A 15,414-nucleotide genomic window follows, 5' to 3' on the forward strand; every position below is an offset into this window, starting at 1 on the left:
GTCAGTTTTTAACTTCATAGTATGTCAAATGATTACTTCTCTGCTTCCATGAAATGATTGTGTACATTATCATTGAAAAACCAGTTGAGAAGTAGATGTTGAAGATGAGAATTTCTACTCACCAACAAATTTCCCCCTAAGAAAACCCAAATCCCAAATACCACAGTTTGTAGAGAAATCTGTTTTGCTGGTGACAGGACTAGCCTTTGAGTATTCCATTCATCACTTCCTTAGCACAAAACTTCTCAGCACTAGAGCCTTTTTTCTTCCACAGTGACAAAATAGATGTTGCTGGAATCTATGGAAAATTGGGTCAGTAAATCAGGAGACACTGATCTGTTTTAAACAAAGATCAAGTTTGGAGTTCTTTTAGTCCTTTTAACTCCTCAGACCAAAAAGTGTGAATCATAGTTGATGGGAAATCTGATTTTTCCCCCTCATTTTTGATACCATTATGCCCTCCTAGCTTTTTATCAAATCTGTCATCTAATGAACTGTTTACTGAGACCAAAGGAGAACTTTCCACCAAATGGTATAGTTAATTGACTGAAAGAAAGAATATTAGAGTTCTCCAGACTAACAAAATCAATAGGATCTCTTTCTCCAGTTAGATTCTATCAATAGATAGAAGAATAGAGTATATATATTCACCAAAAGCCATATAAATATATAGAAAGGGAGATATTATACAAATTGGCTCACATGATCCTGGAAGCAGAGAAGTCCCAAGGTCTGCCATCAGCAAGCAGAAGACTTAGAAGAATCAATGGTATAGTTATAGTCTAAGTATGAAAGTATGGGAAGCAAGAGAGCTGATGGTCTAAGTTCTAGTCCAAGTCCAAAAGGTAGAAGACTGATGTCTTAGATTGAAGACAGTCAGTAAGGAAGAGAAAATTCTCCCTTCCTTCATATTTTTGCTTCATTTACGTCTTTAACACATTGAATGAGACCCACCCACACTGGTGGGCAATCTTCTTTACTCAGTCTACCAATTCAAATGTTAATCTCATCCAGAATATCCTTACAGACACACTCAAATAATGTGTAATCAAGTATCTGGGTGCCCTGTGGCTCAAACAAGATGACACATAAAACTAATCATCACAGAAAGGATTTGAAAAATGGGTTTGTACAGAAAGACCAATTATTATATATGTCATTATCTATGTTCCTAGACAATTCACAGAAATAAGAAACAGAGATGAGGCTCTCCAGAAAAGCCTCTTGGTGTCAGAAAATTATTTGCAGTATAAACATAAAAGTTTTGGGATTGTAATGGACCAATACAGGAGAGAAAGGGTGAAGACTTTATTTTTTTTAATGTTTATTTTGAGAGAAAGTGTGAGTGGGGGAGGGACAGAGAGATAGAGGGAGAGAAAGAATTGCAAGCAGCCTCCATGAAGCTTGTCAGCATGGAGCATTAGGTGAGACTTGATCTCAAGATCTTCATGAGATCATGAGATCACGACCTGAACTGAAATCAAGAGTTAGACTTTTAATGTACTGAGCCACCCAGGAGCTCCAGGGTAAAGATGTTCGATAAGAAAAGACCATGGCTGACTCCAGCAAGATTTTTAAATTTTTGCTAGCCACAGAAATAAAGTTTGTTGTCTGAGATTGAATAGATTTTCTAGTTTTATTCTGTTTATAGCCTTAAATCTTACTCTTCTCAGTGAAGCATGCATTGAGTTAACTGCTAAGTTAATTGAGACTTCAGGAAACAGGCAAAGAAATTTACATATATATGTATATATATTTAATATATAAATTTGCTCATAAAATCAACTTTTATTTAGTTACAAACCAAACATATTGTTTTTGCCTGAGGTTTTGAAATACATGTATTTTTTTTCCTTTAGCTTTCTCTCTGCTGACTGAGAGCAGAGTGCAAATAGTGGCAAGACTGCTTTTTTTTTTAATTGACTGTATTTGAAATTTTCTCTGGAGGCTATTACAGATTTTCCTGAAATCTCACAGGAAGCATTCTTATAAGACATCTAGGTCACACTGATAAGCAGAAGTCAACAGAGAATTTCATGAAGGTTCTTTAAGCCAAACAGTGCAGGAAATTTTTCAGTTCAGCGTAATGAGTTATTTTCCAGGTTGATACATAGTACATATTTAGGGAAACTTAGTTTCACCATATGATATCTGGCTTGATATCCTACACAATTATGTCTTTCCGATGTCAAGGGTTCTTAACATTTTTTTTCAAACGTGGACCCTTTGACAGTTGTCAGGAAAAGCCTATGGAAATCTCAGAATAATGCGTTTAAGTGTAAAAAAGCAACACACAGGGACTATAAGAAGAAAAAATCTATTGCACTACTAGGTATTTATCCAAGGGATACAGGTATGCTGTTTCGAAGTGATACGTGAACCCCACTGTTCATAGCAGCACTATCAATAATAGCCAAAGTATGGAAAGAGCCCAAAGCCCAAATGTCAATCAATGGATGAATGGATAAAGAAGGTGGTGTATATATATACAACGGAGTATTACTCGGCGATCAAAAAGAATGAAATCTTGCCATTTGCAACTATGTGGATGGAACTAGAAGGTATTATGCTAAGCAAAATTAGTCAGAGAAAAACAAATATCATATGACTTTACTCATATGAGGACTTTAAGACACAGAATAAATGAACATAAGGGAAGGTAAGCAAAAGTTAATATAAAGACAGGGAGGGGTACAAAACATAAGAGACTCTTAAATATGGCGAACAAACAGAGGGTTACTGGAGGGTTGTGGGAGGGTGGATGGGCTAAATGGGTAAAGGGCAATAAGGAATCTACTCCTGAAATCATTGTTGCACTATATGCTAACTAATTGGATGTAAATTAAAAAAATAATATTAAAAAATTTTTTAATAAATAAACATGGTTATCAAAATAGGGGGAAAACATGTGCTATATTTACTGGGGAAGCCAGTGTAATATACCACTCAGATCTCTCCATTCAGGATAAAACGTGCTATAAGAAGCACAATGGTCTCATTCCCCAGTTGTCTTACCTGCAGGCTCCAGTGGGCTGAACCCAGTAATGACACCATGACTAGGCACAGTAGAGTTATAAACTCTGGGCACTCCCATTCAACATGGACTCCTTTCAGCAGTGATCCTTGCACTGTGACTTCTCATGGTTCTGTCTAGGACTTTCTTGGAGATGCCTATAGTCTGAGCCTCTGGCTACCATTTCTTTTTCCTTCTCTGTTTCCTTTCCTAGGTTTTGGATCAGCATCACAGTTTAACACCACCTCCCTTGCTTGCTCCCTCTGCTCTTCACCTTCACAGGCATTTCCTCCAATAGTATTTTTGTACTCTTAGTTCTCTTTCAATATCTGTCTCCCAGAGAGCCCAGTATGACACATCAATTAAGCAACCATTAACTAATAACCCACTATGTAATTAACTCATTCAACAAAATAATCTAGAAGAGTATCAAATAACTGCAAGAATTAAATGATTATGAGCCTACATTTATTTCAAAGTATCTTCAACAACTATAATATGGTGAAAAAAATCTGTAAATTTTTTGGTAAAAAATTTACCTTGTTGGTAAAATTCCAGGTACTGTTATATTATATTCCAGGTGTATTATGTTATAGCACACACACATAATTGATGGAAATGTTAAATTTTAGCACGAGAAAAGTTAAAGGTATAGCTGACCCATCTAATTTTAAAGATATGCTGAATACCATTCAGGGGTGTTCAAGGATTCTAGAAAAACTATGTTAAGCAAGGTGCCTAGAATGTTGGTACAAAGTCACAGGTTAGTCTTACGTAAACTTATTTTACTTGACTTGTTAGACCACAAAATATTACCTACAACTACAAAAATCTATGTGTGACTTTTTCTTATTTCTTTACTCCAGTTTCTTTTCTTTTGCTTTTTTGGGGGGTATTAGATGTATTTATCTACAACTATCCATAATTTTTAGCAGAACTGCTATTGTTCTTCTTTTGCAATTTATAAATTGGTTTTCTCCAAAAACGAATTTATAAATCGCATCTAAATACATACTGTTTACTAAATTTCTATTTTTGTACTTGAGTTCAACTCTGTTGCTTACTCTTCTAAGACATACATAAATGCACACACACATACTTCGTTATCTCCTTAATTTCTGGGATTATAGCCACTTTTGCCACTTTTTAGATAGGAGCCCAAAGATCAGTATACATTCAGTAATTTTCCAAAGAACAGTCACAACAATAGCAATTTCTTTTAAAAAGAATACATGGAGCTGTAATTTCCTTTTTGTAAGAGAAAGGATAATTAACACACATACTTACTAAAGTTTTCATATTTGATTATGTACAACTTGAGTGATGTTTGAGATGTGACCTCAGATCAAAAAAACTAGGCATTCATATGAGAAGTCAAAATTAGATTGCATGAAAAAAAAATAGATTGCTTGGAACTTTTATTTGTCACTTCTACTTCATTCCTTCTATCAACTTCAGACTTACGGGTTCATTCTCCTTGCTCACATTTAATATATTAAGTTTGAATCACATCTTTCTTAGTAGAATCTACATTTTCTTTGCAGATCATTACATCCTCACCTTAGCTACTTGACAATTTAAAAGCAATAAGCTTTACCTATTTTCATTTAGTTTTTCACAAAATTATAGCATGTATCCAGTCACCATTAGTAACTGACATGTTGAAAACATCAGCTCATGAATGGTCCCCTCTGAGTACAAAATCTTTTTTATCTTTATGCATCTCTCTGTTATGGAAACATCAAGTCATTTTCATTGTAAGCTTCAGTCGCTGGACTTTTTCCTTACTTTTTAGTCAATCTCATTCTCCTGACTTTTCTTACTATTCCAATCTACTCAAATCCTGGCTCTATACCATTAAACTTTTTAAATGTTTCATCAGCTGGTACTAAATTGGCTTATACCATGGGACCCAAACGTGCTTCTGTACAGGTTCTATAAAAATCATGCTACCCAATATTCACAAAGAGTGTGCTGCTGGAAGTGCCTTGACTAACAAACTAAGGACATCTAAGTATCATTGGCAATGATGCTTAATGGGGATCGGTAATATTTTTGAGCAGGATGAAGCTATGCTAGAAGCACTATCTTGTCATATGTACGCTAAAGTCTGAAACTGATAGAAGAGTTATAGTCAAGAAAATCAATTTTGTATCTTCCATAACAGTCTAGAAATCCTGATTATTTTTATTATCATCTAGGTATAGAAAGCCATAACTTTATGCTTCTATCTTCTAGAGAAGAGGTCATTAACTGTCCTAGAAGTTTAAAATTATGGAATGTCGTGACCTTAACTCTTAGAGATCATTCACTGAATTATATTTACAGGGACAATAAATTTGTTAGAGAGAAGGCAAAGGAGAGCCAAAAAGTCCACCCTATGTTTTACTGGAGTAGAGAGAGAAAACATAGCAGAATATCCGTTAATACTCTGAGGAGTCTGGCTTAATTTAGTAAAGATGTAAATGTTCTACTTTTCATCCCTGTTGGTAGTTCATCCCTACCAACAATTGTAATAGAAAAATCTCAATCTTAAAAGTTAAAGAATATTGAATGATGTAAAACCACAAGTCATTTCTGTCAATAAATCTATTCCGCATTATAGATATTGAATATTACAGTGTTTTCTGATTAAAATATTTCCATTAACACCACAATTCAGATTTCACCCCCAAGAAGATGAAGAATGGAATCATGCCTTTGTGTAGCAGACATTGAAAGAACTTTATTGAAGAGAGGTAAATTTTCTAGAATCACAGCCTGACATGAATTTTTGGTACGTCAGATAAATGTGGCTATAGATTTTGATATACAAATAATCAAGCTTATATTTAAAGCCTGAACTTTACGAGATCATAGCAAAAGAGTTTCTATAATTATTTATAAAAACTGAGTTAATGTTCCTTCTAGCTGAGGTGGACAAGGAATATGGGGCAATGTTATTCCCTTGCAAGGGTCAGTCACAGAGAAATACAATAATAAATAAAATTTCAAATATGGGACTTGGGAAAACATTTTACTTATTGAATTTCTGAATGAAGCAACCCTTTGGTGAGAAGTATTAGGACTCCCTCATTTTGCTATGTACCCAACAATATTGGTTACTTTTGGAGGGCAAGCGGTATTCAACTCCTATCATACAGTTTACATATTTCACTAATACCTATATGCATTATTACAGAAACTTCTAAAAATAGGGGTCCATAAGGGCTAAACACTCCAAAATAATCAAGAGTACATACATTGAGGCTGGGTTTATACACACACTTTTAGTGTAACATGTTTATCTTATGAATACTTCATTGCAGCTTAAGAAAACCATATGTGTATGTGTATTTGTACTTCTACTACACTTTAAAACATATATAAAACGTTTAGAATTTTACTATTTATTTCCAAAATGCTATAAATAATGACTACTCCTCATTTGGCATGCCACGTTTAAAATACTTTTGCATATCCATTCAAAGCTCACTTTAAAAGAAAAAAAATGTGCCAACTAATCTTTGACAAAGCAGGACAGAGTATCCAGTGGAAAAAAGACAGTCTTTTCAGCAAATGGTGCTGGGAGAACTGGACAGCAACATGCAGAAGAATGAAACTAGACCACTTTCTTATACCATTCACAAAAATAAACTCAAAATGGATGAAAGACCTGTGTGAGACAGGAAACCATCAAAACCCTAAGAGGAGAAACTAGGCAACAACCTCTTTGACCTCAGCCGCAGCAGTTTCTTGCTTAACACATCTCCAAAAGCAAGGGAATTAAAAGCAAAAATGAACTATTGGGACCTCATCAAGATAAAAACTTTTGCACTGCAAAGGAAACAATCAACAAAACTAAAAGGCAACCGACGGAATGGGAAAAGATATTTGCAAATGACATATCAGATAAAGGGTTAGTATGCAAAATCTATACAGAACTTACTAAACACCTGAAAAACAAATAATCCAGCTCAAGAAATGAGCAGAAGACACAAATAGACACTTTTCCAAAGAAGACATCCAGTTGGCCAACAGACACATGAAAAGATGCTCAGCATCACTCATCATCAGGGAAATACAAATCAAAACCACACTGAGATAGCACCTCACACTGGTCAGAGTGGCTAAAATGAACAAATCAGGAAATTACAGACGCTGGCGAAGAAGTGGAAAAATGGGAACCCTCTTGCACTGTTGGTGGGAATGCAAACTGGTACAGCTGCTCTGGAAAACAGTGTGGAGATTCCTCAAGAAATTAAAAATACAACTACCCTACAACACAGCAATAGCACTACTGAGAATTTATCCAAAGGATACAGGAGGGCTGATACATAGGGGCACATGTACCCCAATGTTTGTAGCAGCACTTTCAACAATAGCCAAATTATGGAAAGAGCCTAAATGTCCATTGACTGATCAATGGATAAAGAAGATGTGGTTTATATATACAACAGAATACTACTTGGCAATGAGAAAGAATGAAATCATGCCATTTGTAGCAACATGAATGGAACTGGAAGGTATTATGCTAAGTGAAATAAGTCTATCAGAGAAAGACAGATATCATATGTTTTCACTCATATGTGGATATTGAGAAACTTAACAAAAGACCATGAGGGAGGGGAAAGGGAAAAATTAGTTACAAACAGAGAGGGAGGGAGGGAAACCATAGACTCTTAAATACAGAGAACAAACTTAGGGTTGATGGGGGGTTTGAGGAGAGGGGAAAATGGGTGATGGGCATAGAGGAGGGCACTTGTTGGGATGAGCACTGGGTGTTGTATGAAGCAATGAACCGTGGAAATCTACCCCAAAAACCAAGAGCACACTGTACACATTGTGTGTTAGCCAATTTGACAATAAGTTATATTTAAAAAATAGCAAACTCCATAATATATAATAATAATAATATTGTAATAACTTTGTACAGAAACAGATGGTAACTAGACTTCTCATGGGATCACTTTGTAATGAACAAAAATACTGAATCACTAAGATGTACACCTGAAACTAATAGGATACTGTATGTTAATTATACTTCAATTAAAAAGTTTATCGTTGCTCATAATCAAAAAAGAATGTGTTTTGTTAATTTTAATTCCCAGTTTCTTTCCTGAAACAACAGATATCCAGATAGATAGGAAACATCTTAATAAGGATGACTTTGACAGTTTCATAAAATATCTATTTCACAATAAATTCCAGAAATTGTAATATTTAAAAAAAAAACATTGTGATTAATGAGAGAAACAGAACAATTCTAAACTTGGCTAGAAGACCATACATGTAGTATAGGGTTTTGCATTTTAAGTCATGTACAAATTTTACTTAGCAAAATAAAAATTCTAAGAGCCAACTTAATTTGGATAGGGTCATGTTAATTACTTGGACAAAAATGACTTCAGTGGTTAAGAAAGGGATCATAATAATCCTTTCTTATGAAGTCTTGTGTGTCAGGAACACAGTTAACATGTACTCATTAAATGACTTCCTTTAATAAATGGCACTATTAGTTTGAGATGTTTAGCATTTGACTGTAAATAGTTATAATTGCATGCAGAGAAATTCATCAACAAAGAGGTATAAGCAACTTTTGATAGTCTTGTTTCTAGTAATTAGCAGTAAAAATTTCATTGTTTATTAACAAAGTTTCTATTAGTGGTCAAGTTATCATCCTATTTAACTCACTAGGCAAATTCTAGCTACATAATAAATGCAGCTAATAATCAAGGGCCTGTTAATCCAAAAGAAAGAAAAAAAGCCTCATTTATACATGATTAGATGGGGGGAAAAAAAGGTTATGATTTAGGAGTTCAATCAAGGTATGTATAATGAAATCTGAAAAATTCTCCAATCTCAGGAAAGTCTTCAACTTGGCCCAACAGAAAATAAGACTTTAATCCTACATTGTATGGAAGGAAACCACTTTAGTGGTTTTTTTTAAGTTTTTATTTATTTTTGAGAGAGAGACAGATGCCTAAGAGTCAGAGAGAAAGAGACAGAGACAATATCCCAAGCAGTCTCCGCACTGTGAGCACAGAACCTGATGCGGGGCTCGAACTCATGAACCAGGAGATCATAACCTGAGCTGAAACCAAGAGTCAGATGCTAAACTGATTGAGCCACCCAGGCACCCCAGGACTTTAGTGTTTTTATCATAGTGTATCTTGACTTTTCATTCTATTTTTATTTCTTATACTCTGAGAAAATTTGATGCATTGTAGAAATATGGAATCTCTCTGGGTTTAACCTGATCATTTCTTTCCAAGGCTCTTGGAGATATGGTTGCTTTGAGGTTTACTCCTTCCGCAAAGAGAATTAGACTAGATATCCTGAAAGAGTTTTGAATTTTATTGTTTTGGTGTTGTGAACAATGCTTAGTCACTATCCCAAGTGAAGAACGGTCTCAGATTTAGAAAAAAAAAAATGGATCAAAGACAATGTTTAGGTTTTTACACTTAGGCTTCAAGAGAGGACTATAGTTCCAATAAATTAATTTTAAAGAAATGAAGATTAAAAATACATGGGAGAGTATTTACATATGCATATCTTTAAATATCTGATTAGAGGAGAAGGCTTAAGAAAAGTGTGAAACACACGATACCCTTCCTACTTCTCCCTATGGTTTTTGTCAGCTACAGTGGCCTCATCCATTATGGAATAGTTCATACTTACTATCCTCCCTTATCCCTGTCCTTTTTTCTCATCTACTACTATGTTGGCCAGAAGTTCCAGTGGTTTGGACACTTAGCTTTTGCATAGAATATCTAGTCAAAGAATTTCTAAACAGAAGAGAATTTGGAAAATAACCTTTATTGATTGAGAAAAAAGTAGGCAAGGAAGAAAGCTGTATAGCTGTGGTATGGCTTAGGATCTGGGGTCATGCCTAACTAACCCCTACCTAGTCTTCTAGACACATCTAATGCCACCCACCCTCCCAAACATGATCTTTCATTTGGGTGATTTATCCTTGGATTTCAGCGTGAATGTCCATTTCTTAGAGAAATCTCCTTGATCTTCATTAATTAGACTTTCGTTATTATTTATCATTATACAGTAGTTTTCCAGTCTTCAAATATAATCATCATTTGGAATCCAAACTATGCTAATGTTTGTTGATGTATTATTTGTTGACCATCGCTTCCAACTTGACAGAAAACTTATGGGTGAAGGAATGCACTTAGTGTTTTCCTAACATCCAGTACCTACTACAATCTTTCTAATTGAAATATCCAGGAATGAGACACGTGTGTGTGTGTGTGTGTGTGTGTGTGTGTGTGTGTGTGTGTGATTTCTAACTTGAAGTAACCTTTAACCTTTTGTAGCCCAATTGAAAAAATTAGATCTAATTTAAACACTGCATCTTCTCTCTGGCCCCACAACCAGCAACAACATACATATCATTAGTTTTCTCAGTCCAGTGCCAAGAGTGCTTTCCTCAATTTAACCTATTTATGTGGTTATTTGATAACAATTTGCCATGGTCAGCCGTAGCTAAACTATTCAACATCTGGCTGCAAAGTGGTCATGCTAAACATGATAGGATGATCAAACTGTCATCAAGGCATTTCTGTGGCTTCCCATATTTGACCCTTTTCTCCATTCTAGCCACCACTAACCTAGTAGGTATAATTTCCAGAAAATTATTTTATCTTATTATTCCTGAAAACATTGTACAATGTCTGAAGCATTTTCAGAGCACCTTTACAAATTAATTCATCTTCTCCAGAATCTGGAGTTTGTCTCAGCCCCAGTCCGAGTTTCTCTTTTACCTGTAACATTTATGTGTATTGCCTGTAATCTACACACTATTTATTATGGTCACTTGCTACATCATCAATTGATTAATAAATTCAATAAATAAATAACACTTAGATCATGCTGGACACCTTTGCTACATGCTTGGTAGAGAAAATTGAATACTGTCAGTGCCCCAGTACGGTAGTGAAGGACATGTAAGTAGATAAATTATATAATCCCATCATGTCTAAGGTTCAATTAGAAACTGATGTCTAATTAAAAAGGTGAGAGGAACTCAGTGTGATGCAAGCTTAATCTGAAAAATACAGAATTGTAATTTTTCAACAGTCAGGGGTCATGGGAATATATGTAAGGCAGAGGTTAAAAGGCACAAGGAAAAGCACGGATAGTATAAAAGTGCAGACAGATGTAATAAAGGAACTAAAGTATTACAATATGAAAATATGGGGTAAATTATGGGCAGTCGGAGATCGTGAAAAGACCATTGAGTGATGGAAGAATTTGACACAGGAGAATGCAAACAAACCTCTCTATTAGAAATACCCTATAAATAAAAGCACAGAGGAGAGTTTTATGTTGGGCTTGGAAAAAGACTCCAGCAAAAGAGAGAAAGACAATGGGCTGCAATAATACTGGTGGAAATGTTAAGGTTCTAAGAAATATCTGTAGGTGTGAGAATTAAGAAGATGGCATGCATTTAGAAATATCAAAGGTATTGAATCATAAAATTTGGTGATAATTAGACATGGAGAATGGAAGTAGGTTGATCCAGACAGAGCAGATCTGTTATCTTAAATGGAAAAGAAGGTGGGCTATAATAATGCCAATAATAAAATAAGGAGAAAAGACAAAGATTTTACTTCTACCAATATGTATGTTAATGTTTTTTTTCCTTTAAATATGTTAAATTTGAGGTGTTGGAAATAATCAGGTGATAAACCCAATAGCCAATTAGACCCATACATCTGTGTTCTGAGCATAAATGAGAATTCCAAGGGCAGTGGCTTCTAATAATTGGATATAAACACCCTCAAAGTTCATTCAGACAAAGCCTGCAAATGAAGTATGAAAATATGGGTGAAAACCAAGCATTCAGAAAATGTACATATTAAAGGCCCAACATAGGAGAGGGACACCCACCAGAGCTAAAGGGGCCTACAATAGCTCAGGACACCAGACAGAAGTTCTAGAATCCACTGGAGAAAATAACTTGTAAAAGGGAACCGTTTATTCAGGACTACAACAGAGGAGTGAGTACTTTCCAAAACTCCTCTTCATTCTTAAAATATCTAGCTCAGATTCCCTTTCTCTATAGATAGTATTCACAGACGGAGTGAAATGTTGGTTTTTCAAGCTCCAAGGGTCCAACTGTAGTATCATTGTCTTTAAAAAAATCCATGTGTAAGAGTTTATTTTATGCTTTCCCAAATTAGATAAGAACACTGGAAGCAGGGGTCATGTTCCTTTTTTGTATCTACAATATTGACAGCTTGTCATCATTAGTCTTTCATAAATATTTGTTCATATGGTTTGATTTTACAAGTCCATTTGTATCAGAAACATGGAAACAAAATTGATAGCTTAATAGCTCCTTTCCTACAGTGAAACTGGGATAAATATGCATGTATGTATACATAGAAGGTATTCCCTTTTTGTGACACTATATTCTTTACTGATTATCTTAGTGTAATAAGAAAGTATAATTTTAGACTTCTGCAACCATGTACTCCCTTAAGTGAAATGGTTCCTATGTAGAAAAATAGGTGCATTTTTGTGGTCAGCTGAATATGAGCAAAGGGGAAAGTCTAGTATATAGAAATTTTCTTTATGTAGACCAAGGCCAGTCCCAAATCTGTGTCACCACCCAAACTCACATGGAGTAAATAGCAGTATAACAAGAGACCAGAGAATATCTGGAACAATGTCGTAAATGGTTTTGATGGCCAATGATAGTTTCTAAACACATGTAGGAAATGATTTAAGACATGGGTGTACGAATGTTTTTCTCCTCCAAAATCTGACCACTCATGAGAGTAGGATTTCTGAGTCTTGATTGGGGATCCTTAGAGCATAGGCAAACCATCTCACCTGAAAGTAAACTGTGGTAATTTTGATCCAAATATTGGAAACTTTGTCATTCCACCAAAAGAATAAGAAAAGGATTCTGCCACTGACCAGTGACAGAATTAAAATGAAAACCATAGAAGGGGAAAGGCAAAAGGAAAGGGACCAGTGACTTGATAGAAGCAGTTTACCTCAATTAACCATTACATACATTTAAGACACATCCTTTAATCCTAAGATTATTTGAGATTAAAAATTTAATTAGTTTTTATCCTTAATAAGATAGTACTTAAACTTTTAATCCTAGGATCTCAAAGCCAATTAACAAATAAATCCCCAATTTTCCTATGAAAGAGTATACACATATTTGCTTCCTCATTTACAGTTTGGACCACTGTGGTACAGAGAAATTCATCCTAAATCATATCCTGAAAAATTCTTTCAAAAGGACACGTGGTCATTGTTCCTCATGTCAGATGTATATAAGTGCTTTATTGATTAAAATGTATTATTAAAACTCAAAACATACTATGTTTATGTATTTGATTTTTGGTCAATAATACACTGAGTTTAACTTTTAGCACTGAAAATCATATAATATGGGATCTTTCTGGTTTTTTAACATCCTAAAACTTCTGTTCCTTCATATAAAGATAGACCTTATAATAGTATCCTCTTCAAATAATTGCTTTGAATTGAAATTGAATTGAGATAATGAATAAATGATAATCATGAATACACTATGATATTGAATTAGATAATATATTTAAAGGCTGAGAATCAAGCAAGAACATAGTAGGCAGTCACTAAGTATTACCTGCTATAGTATTAATAATAAATATTAAAAGATGTAACAGCTGAAAATGAAGATGAAATTTTAAATACAAGTGCTTATATATTTAAAAAGGAAGTATTTCTGTATATATGTATATATCTATATCTAGATTCATGTTGGTATGTCTATAGAGGAAGGTCAATATAAATATGCAAACAGGTATGTATACAATTATACCCATTGTTAGACTTCTGCAAATGTAAACAATCTGCCAAGAATCTAAAATGAGTGAAATGGATTCCTGCTCAATAGAAAATATCAAAACCAACCTAAGCACATTGCACATTTCTGCTGAACTCTGGGCAGCTGCATTAGACAAGGGAAGTACTAGATAAAAACGGAAGCATACTAACGTTAGAGGATCCCCCCGTAATCGTGAGAGTTCAAGTTTACATAGCTGTCCACGTATGTATTTTATTAAGAAATAAACCTGGTTTATTTTAATAATAAATAATAATAATAAATAAAAATAAAAGAAATTTTTATATTTATATCTATTTTTTACTATATTTTATTTTTATGTTTATCATTTTTATATTAAGAATAATAAAATTCATATTTAATAAATAAACCCCACAACAAATAAATTCATCAACTATCTAAAACCTGGAACCACGTTAAGGCACAGAAAAAGTCTGAGAATTTATAATCACAACTTTTCATGGTCACATTTGCATTCTTAACCCATGTTTCCTGTGTAACTACAGAATAAATCTCAGGCTAAGGAACTGAATTTAAAGATGATTTGTGTCAGAGTCATCTTCTGGCTGCTTTCAGAAGTTACATAACTTTACTTCAAAATATGCTTCCAAGTATCACTTCAGATAAAGTTCCAAGGAAAACAAGCTTAGAGTAAATCAGAGTAAACAGACTTGTGAAAGATTCAGATAATGGAGTTCTTTCACATAGAAAAATACCTTCCTTTAATACATGTAAAGAATGAAATTAAAATGATAAAGATGAGCAGGTAAAAAGTAAATGTGGAGAAGAAGCAAACTTATGGATATAAAAAAAATATCATTGTAATCATTACAAACTCAGTGTGTAGATCAACCAGCCGATTAGTCACAGTTGGAAGGGCAGATTAGTGAACCCCAACTGATATACCAGAAGTAATTATCTGATTGTTCTAAGGCCCTCATACTTCTAGGAAAATGTTGTTTATAGTCATGTTATCAGGTAAGTTACAGTGGGTTTTTCAAATCAACCAATGCCCATTTGTTTCAGTGATCAGGCATCTGAAATTTATCCAATGACAGCCGCGTAGTTTAAGGGTCAGCACATCTACTAAGGACTCAATCCAGTGAGCATGCTTTTAAGCTGATGGCAACCTACCCCAATTTCTGAAACCAACATATTCCCCCAAGTGCTTTCTAAAACCTCAATACTTTGCTTTCTTCAATGAGATTTTGCTGATTCAGCATAAGTTTCTCTAATTTAAAGAAATAATAAATTCAGTTATCTGGTTTCAGATACTCAGTGGATGTTGCTATCTTCAACAACCAGAATGCAACCCAGACAGAAGCAAAAAGAAGGCAAATGAGATAAACTACCTGGAAGATGGAGAATATATATATTACCAGAATTAGGGATCTGGAAGGAGCTGAGAAAGAAGAGCAAAGTATCAATAATCAGAGATTAAAATGCATGGTTTTTCAGGACCCCAGTCTTGAGATCCAAGAATTCTAATAAATACCAAGTAAGTAGCATTTTAAAAAGTTTCACACCTAAACGGATCTAGAAGAAATCCATCAGA

Source organism: Panthera tigris, chromosome B1, assembly GCF_018350195.1.
Source record: "Panthera tigris isolate Pti1 chromosome B1, P.tigris_Pti1_mat1.1, whole genome shotgun sequence".
In the NCBI taxonomy this organism is placed as follows: Eukaryota; Metazoa; Chordata; class Mammalia; order Carnivora; family Felidae; genus Panthera; species Panthera tigris.